Source organism: Plectropomus leopardus, chromosome 6 (assembly GCF_008729295.1).
Source record: "Plectropomus leopardus isolate mb chromosome 6, YSFRI_Pleo_2.0, whole genome shotgun sequence".
In the NCBI taxonomy this organism is placed as follows: domain Eukaryota; kingdom Metazoa; phylum Chordata; class Actinopteri; order Perciformes; family Serranidae; genus Plectropomus; species Plectropomus leopardus.
The window spans coordinates 16,661,306-16,668,075 of NC_056468.1; the positions used below are offsets into that span (position 1 = coordinate 16,661,306).

At 38.4% G+C, this 6,770-nt stretch overlaps 1 protein-coding gene across 2 annotated transcripts in view; it reads right to left on the reverse strand.

Annotated features, from left to right (window-relative positions):
• Positions 1–4,236, reverse strand: part of LOC121945058 (DNA repair protein XRCC4-like) — a 29,748-nt gene extending 25,512 nt beyond the window's left edge. For both annotated transcript variants that reach the window (XM_042489063.1, XM_042489064.1), the window contains exon 1: positions 4,138–4,236. The gene's annotated coding sequence lies outside the window, so the exon portion shown is untranslated. The remainder of the gene's footprint in view (positions 1–4,137) is intronic.
• Between the last annotated feature and the right edge of the window lie 2,534 nt (positions 4,237–6,770).

A 6,770-nucleotide genomic window follows, 5' to 3' on the forward strand; every position in this document is an offset into this window, starting at 1 on the left:
CGGCGGACACAATCACTGAAACGCTTAAATCATCAACCAAAGCTCTCCTACAGCTTTGACACACAGCCGTTATCCTCTTCTCTTACTCCCTCTGTAATTTTTTTGCTCAACCTTTTCATTGTCATTTCTTCAGGCTTATGAAAACTGCAAGACATAACTGTGCAGGAAGTGCGAGGCAAATGAGTCACAAAGAAAGTCTCTAATTATGCATCTTGTGTCTTGAAATGAAGAGTTCATGCAGAGTAGAAAAAGCCAAGCGGTTAACTGTCTCTTTAATGAGTGCAGACAATTAGGCCAGTCCTCTCATTGTCCTTTCACTGGACTTTCCCCTCATGCTTTCTCCAATGCAATGGTTTCAAGATGAAAAAGGAGAACTTATTGGATAGTCCACTGATATCATGACCAGTCACTGACTAAAGCAGTGCTGCTTTAAACAGCAGCACACTGTGTCATAGCCTTCTGTCAGTGATGCAGTCAGTATCCTCTAACCCCAGATCAAGTCATGTCCAAGACCGGAGTTTATCAAGACAGAGACAGAGGCAGGGCGAGACAGTCAAGACCAAGACCAGACAAGTGGGAGTCCCACACTGCATGACACACTTAGAATAAAATGTGGAAGATACAAACCACAGGCAGTCATCATATTGATCTAAAAGATCCACATTCCCATAAAGACACTCACAGAAAACAAATGAAGACTCCTCCGCATCCGCCTCTTTTATTGTCATACTGTGCGTGTATGTATGGGTGTCCCATGAGACATGTCTTCATGAAATGCTAAATAGAAATAATAAAAGACATTTGGGAATTGTCCTTTTTTTATGAGAAAATAAATACAAACAATAAGGAGCCAAAAACAACTAATCCATCTTTATTCACTCCTTTTTGGCACAGGCATTTTAGTGATATCCCCGTGGCCAGTCTTGAAATAAAATCCTGAGTCCTATTTATCTGAGACTGAGGCAAGACTACATAAATATTAGGCTGAATCCAAGACGAGACTTGTCTTGAGATTGTTATCGGGACCATCACCGATGTTATACAACACTACTTTTTATTGATTGTTCTTTCCAGGTATTGGGTGCCTTAAGCCACTTGTTAAATTGAAAAAACATTATCAAATATAACACATACATCTACAACACTAGAAATCAATAAATCAAGGGCTAAGGGCTAAAGGCTAAAGCGTGTGTGTGTGTGTGTCACCATAAATCAAATGATGCATGCCTCGACATAAAGACCTGGTTTGAAAAACTAGTGACATTTATTCGTGGACACTTTTACTACTTATATTCCTAGTGCTTGCAGAGGAGACCGTGATGTAGTGGTGATGGGTCGGGTTTATGCTCTTTCTCATCCTCTGTGACAACAAGATATGCCTCCTTCCACACAACTCCTTACAAATTAAAGGGTTTCTTATCCCCATAGGGTAGCAAAATCATTTGAGATCAGTGATGACAAGTTTCTGATTTATAGCCTAAGATCACTGGCAATCTGTCTTCTTGTAGACTATGTCATCAAAGCTGGAACTACGGCAACGCATTTGTTTCTCTACTCCTCGGATGCAACACTCCCTTGATATAATCTGTAATAATAATCACAATTTTCCTGTTGGCCGGGATGGCCCTTTTAAAAAAATAGGTGAAAGATAAAATAAGAACACAAGCTGAACAGCAAAAGCATTACTGCCGGCAGCTTCATTTAGCTCACTAAGTTATCCACAGAAAACTCTGTGCCAGATAGTGTAGCACAGTAATTTGAATTCCACTGAAATAAAACAAGGAATAAACATTCCTTTAGACACTGACGCGACTTAGAATAGAAACTTTACCACTGCTTGTTTGCAAAGAAAAAGTAAACTGCAATCTAGTGTGCCAGCTAAAGCCAAACAGTGATCACACCAACTTAAGCTCTGCATTCACACCCTTGAAGGAATGACTAATTTCAACATAAGGGCAGCCCTTTTAAACAAACGTACGCTGCTAGCCTTCTCGGGTTGTCCTCCTGACCTCAGCTCTTTCATATAATGTTTTATACAAAATCTTCCTCAACTTGCATTCAGCTGCACAATAACAGGTCATTTTCACATCTCCAATATTGACACAGAAATAAGTTTCAGTAGTGAAAACTTCCGGCGTGTTCAGACATAAATGTAAGGCAACTCTCAGTGACGATTGTGGTTATGCAAAAGTAAAGAGACACAGGTATAATACAACAAGCATCATCTTTGTGGTGCAATTACGCTAACTTTCATTCCCAACTCCTCTGCCACTTGCCTAAGTCATCTTTTCCTTGAGGGTCAAAACCATCTGACAGCTGTTACTGTACACTTCCAGCATTACTTTCCTTAATATCACAACTCAAAATAAACCGCTACCATTATTTGAGAAAAGTTGTACTCTTAGCATCAATCTATGAATGTTATACTGAAGGGTTAGGCCTGATGGTCTCTCTCATACAAAAATAAAAACATTGCACACACTGAGGCTACATCAAGCCCTGATGATTTGACTGCAGAGATCAGGCCTGCATGTACTGCACAGAAGCCTGTTGTAGCCTAAATTGGTCAGCGCACTGTCAACTATAAAACCTAATCACATTACGAGGAACGTGACTCTGTTTAAAGTACACTCGCTCATCTCTTTCTCTCAGAAAGCATCCTCTCCATTCTGAGACTTCTGTCTCTTTTTACACCAAGTCTTCATCCCCAAAACCTTAATTACGGGTGGTTTACAATCTGACAGATTTCTTTTTACATGATGAGCTCTCCAGGAGTCACTCAGAAGGAATGGCTGGCAGGGATTTGTGAAACATGGTTTCAATGCAATCAAGATGCTGTCGTGGCTGCTTGGAGGGAGGAGACTTCATTGTGAAAACTCTGAGGGAAGAAGTGAACCACAAAAATTTCAGTCTAACGTCACCAAAGAAGAGAGTAGGATCTATGAGGCTATGGACCTATACATACAAGTCAAATATCTGTTATGGCTGTAATACTCAATAATAATAAAGCTTGATTTGCTTAGGACCACTTTTGCAAAATGACAGGAGGCCAGGGGGCCAGTAGCAGCAGCCCCATGCATGTTTCTACAACTTTAGGACGGATTTTATGAGACTTTTAGGACATTAGGACAATCTCAGATTTCAGGACATTTCTAGGATTTCAGGTTTCTATGATTTTGGGACATTTCTCAGATTTTAAGACGTTTCTATGGTTTTGGAACATTCCTAGGATTTTAGGTTTCCAGGATTTTAGGAAGTTTCTCGGATTTGAGGATTATTCTAGGATTTTAGGACTTTTCTCAGATTTCAGGATATTTCCAGGATTTTAGGACATTTCTAGGATTTTAGGAAGTTTCTCGGATTTGAGGATTATTCTAGGATTTTAGGACTTTTCTCAGATTTCAGGATATTTCCAGGATTTTAGGACATTTCTAGGATTTTAGGAAGTTTTTCGGATTTTAGGCCATTTCTAGGTTTCTAGGATCTTTCACTGGATCTCTTTTCTTATAAGCAAGCCTTATTTTAATGCTGCTTTATGCACTCTGGCACCTTATGTATACTCAAATGATAAAAAAAATGGTCCCAGTGTCCATCACTTTATTTTTATTGTCAGTTAGAAAGTGGTTGAATGCCACCCAGCACTGGGGGGCAAATTTGGGCCATAAGTGGGCTGAAAACTTAAGACAGACAGGCAGATAGATAGATAGATAGATGCTTACCTGTGAAGTCTACAAGTCAGAAATAAATAAATGTCCATCTAAAGCTACCAGTGCCAAAATTGAGCAGACTTTCAGTCCCACATTTACCTTGTGACACAGATGTTTACTTCCTTCTCTTACCCCCGAGATTTTATTATTATTCACAGCCTACAAATACACTAATATAATATTCAAACAACTTCCTGGTTCTGTGAGTGCTGTCTTACTATATTATAACCTCTTTATCCGGGGTGCCATGGTTTAAAAAAGTATGCTAAAGTTGTCGGCACAGTTAGATAATTCACTTTTAACGGCTGCAAAGCGCCAATTTTTTTTTTTTAACGTGCTGCAGTGATTCCGTGCAGCTCTGTCAGACTTAATACACTGTATGTTTGGTTTAGGTAAAACGCTTAACTTACATATTTTCACAAAGACTTACGGTAATTTATGGACTAGCTACTGCGACGTCCAAGCGAAGGCATTTGTGTACAAAACTGACACTATTCCTGCTCTTTCTGTTGACACTTTTTTGACAGATATTTCAACTTTCACCTCATCTGCTCTCAGCCAATCAGCAGACGCGGTTTCCTGGCGCAATGCGTGATGACGTTACGTAATTTCACGTTACGTTACGTATGTTCCGGAGAGCAGGAAGTGTGATGTGGCTTTGACTCACAACAAAAAATGGTAAGCTTGTTTTTATTAATTAAATGTTTTTGCTCTTAACAGCGTATCGCGAGCATTGCCTTTAACACTTATTCTACTTTGTATTGGTGTCTGAAAAACACTATGACAACAACTGACACTAGCATTTGATGTAAAGCGGGACGTAAAGTAAATGCTAAACTAGCTTACTAGCATTGGCTTGCTAAAATAGGCTAAAGGTTTAGCAAATCTAGCGATCCCACGTATATTTCTCTTCTTAAATATCGTTGTATTATATTTTCACATCATCGCATGAGTTGCGGTCGTGTGTCAATGCGATCCGTGTGATAACAATGGCTTAAGGTATAATTTAAACAAATAATAAGTAAAATGAATGCGAGCATCGCAGTATTTTGGGGTGTGTGCCACGTAGCTGCACAATAGTTCAGGGATCATGTATCGGTATGTGTGTCTCGGTTGCATATTGATGATTGGCATTATGAGGGCGTTTATAAGATTTCAATAAGGATATTATTTGAAAGTCGTAGTATCGTAATCATATTATTAATAATAAGTGTCCACCATAACTCCATAGGGCCTTTAATAATCGCCGCATGTTAAACTCATATGAACGTCACAATGTGCAAAATTATTATATACAATACATGCATGTAAAATTCAAAATGGTTGTAATAAATTGATTATGGACACAATAACACAGTGGTAGTACTTTTACTATGACAGAAGTGGGATAAGACCTAAAAAACTCTTCTGTCTTAAGGATTTTTAAAATATCGTTATTATTATTAGTATTAGTAGTAGTATTTTATATATAGTAGTATTTTTAGTTTAACTTTAAATTATTTTATCAGTCCTTTTTTTCTGTGCATAATTATACAGAAAAAATATGTCTATCACATTACAATGCAATTCATTATCACATTATCATCACAAAGCTACTTGGTTGCTTTGGAGTCCCTGCACAGGCAGTTAATACAATCTCTGAGCATCCTTGTCTTTGTCTCTGAGATGCGCAGTATTGTTTGCCACCAAAACTAGATTTTAGTATATTTAAAGTTTAACCAATTTTCATAACTTTACACGACAGGTCAGTCAATTCTGTTTTGTTACATGGCAGCATGAGATTGAGATTTTTCTTAAGGCACAATAGCTTTAAGGAAAGTGGTTGACCTTGTGGATTGTATTTTTATAATTGGCAGTCTGGAAAAACATACTATCTGTCCCCTAATCTGATGTGAAATCTTTGACAGTTGTGACTAACTGGGTTAGCCCACTTCTTTGTCAGACATAATAAACAGCCGGTGCAACAATATTCCTTATGACAAGTAGTTTAAAATCAGTATAATTTAATAAAGTACACTCAGTGAAGGCAGAGTTTGTAATGTCTCTATTTATTTTTTGTTACTTATTGCCAGTAAGCTGCACTTGATCATGTCTGTACTAAATATATCATTCTCTTTCATCTTTCAGTCGGCCATTTTCAACTTCCAGTCGCTGCTAACAGTGATTCTCCTCCTGATCTGCACCTGTGCTTACATCAGAGCGCTGGCTCCCAGCCTGCTAGACAAGAACAAGACCGGGTATGATCAGATACCATTTGATATTAAACAGTGAAGCTGCCATTGAAATCTTCCCAGTGATTAATTCACGCCTCAAATACCCACCTTTGTCTCTTTGAGTGGGACACACTGTTATATCAAACGGCATAACCAAATCTTTGGAGTGTTAATATACTCACCATTTAAGGCTAAGCCTCGGGGTGGAATGAAGACACTGGAAAAGATCACATCCTATATTATGTTGCCTATAATTTCAGTTTGATGCTGTGAAGTGGTACAGCAAAAACTGTCCACTAAGGGAATTATAAGACACATTGATTTATGTTAAATATAAGTTTTCTGCTTCTTTCCTGTCACCATCAACTTTTCCAGTTTCATCAGTTGATTCTTGGGTGTTTTACTTCTGTATTGCGACTTATTTCAGAGCCATTTGCTTTCTTCCTGTGGTAGAAAACCTAATTTTTTACCTACAAGAAATGGTCTGTGATATAACTGATTTTTGATATAAGTGCTGAGTGTCAGCTTGGAGTGTATTGATTTAAGGGCGACGGGTCTCTGTGACTCTCTGTAGGACACTTGGTTATTTTTTCAGGTAATAAGAAACTCCTTATTGAGGCAAGTTAAGTAGCAGAAGGCCTCAATGTTCATCATCACTGGATCATTATTATTCTTGGATATATAAACTCCATGATTCATTTCTTATAAGTCTGGCACAGTGCGATGAACAGCCAGGCACACTCACAAACTTACTACACTCCTCTCTCTCTCTCACACACACACACGCACACACACACACTCAAACACACACAAACATACAGTATATTGGAGCAGGGAGGGACATCCTCTT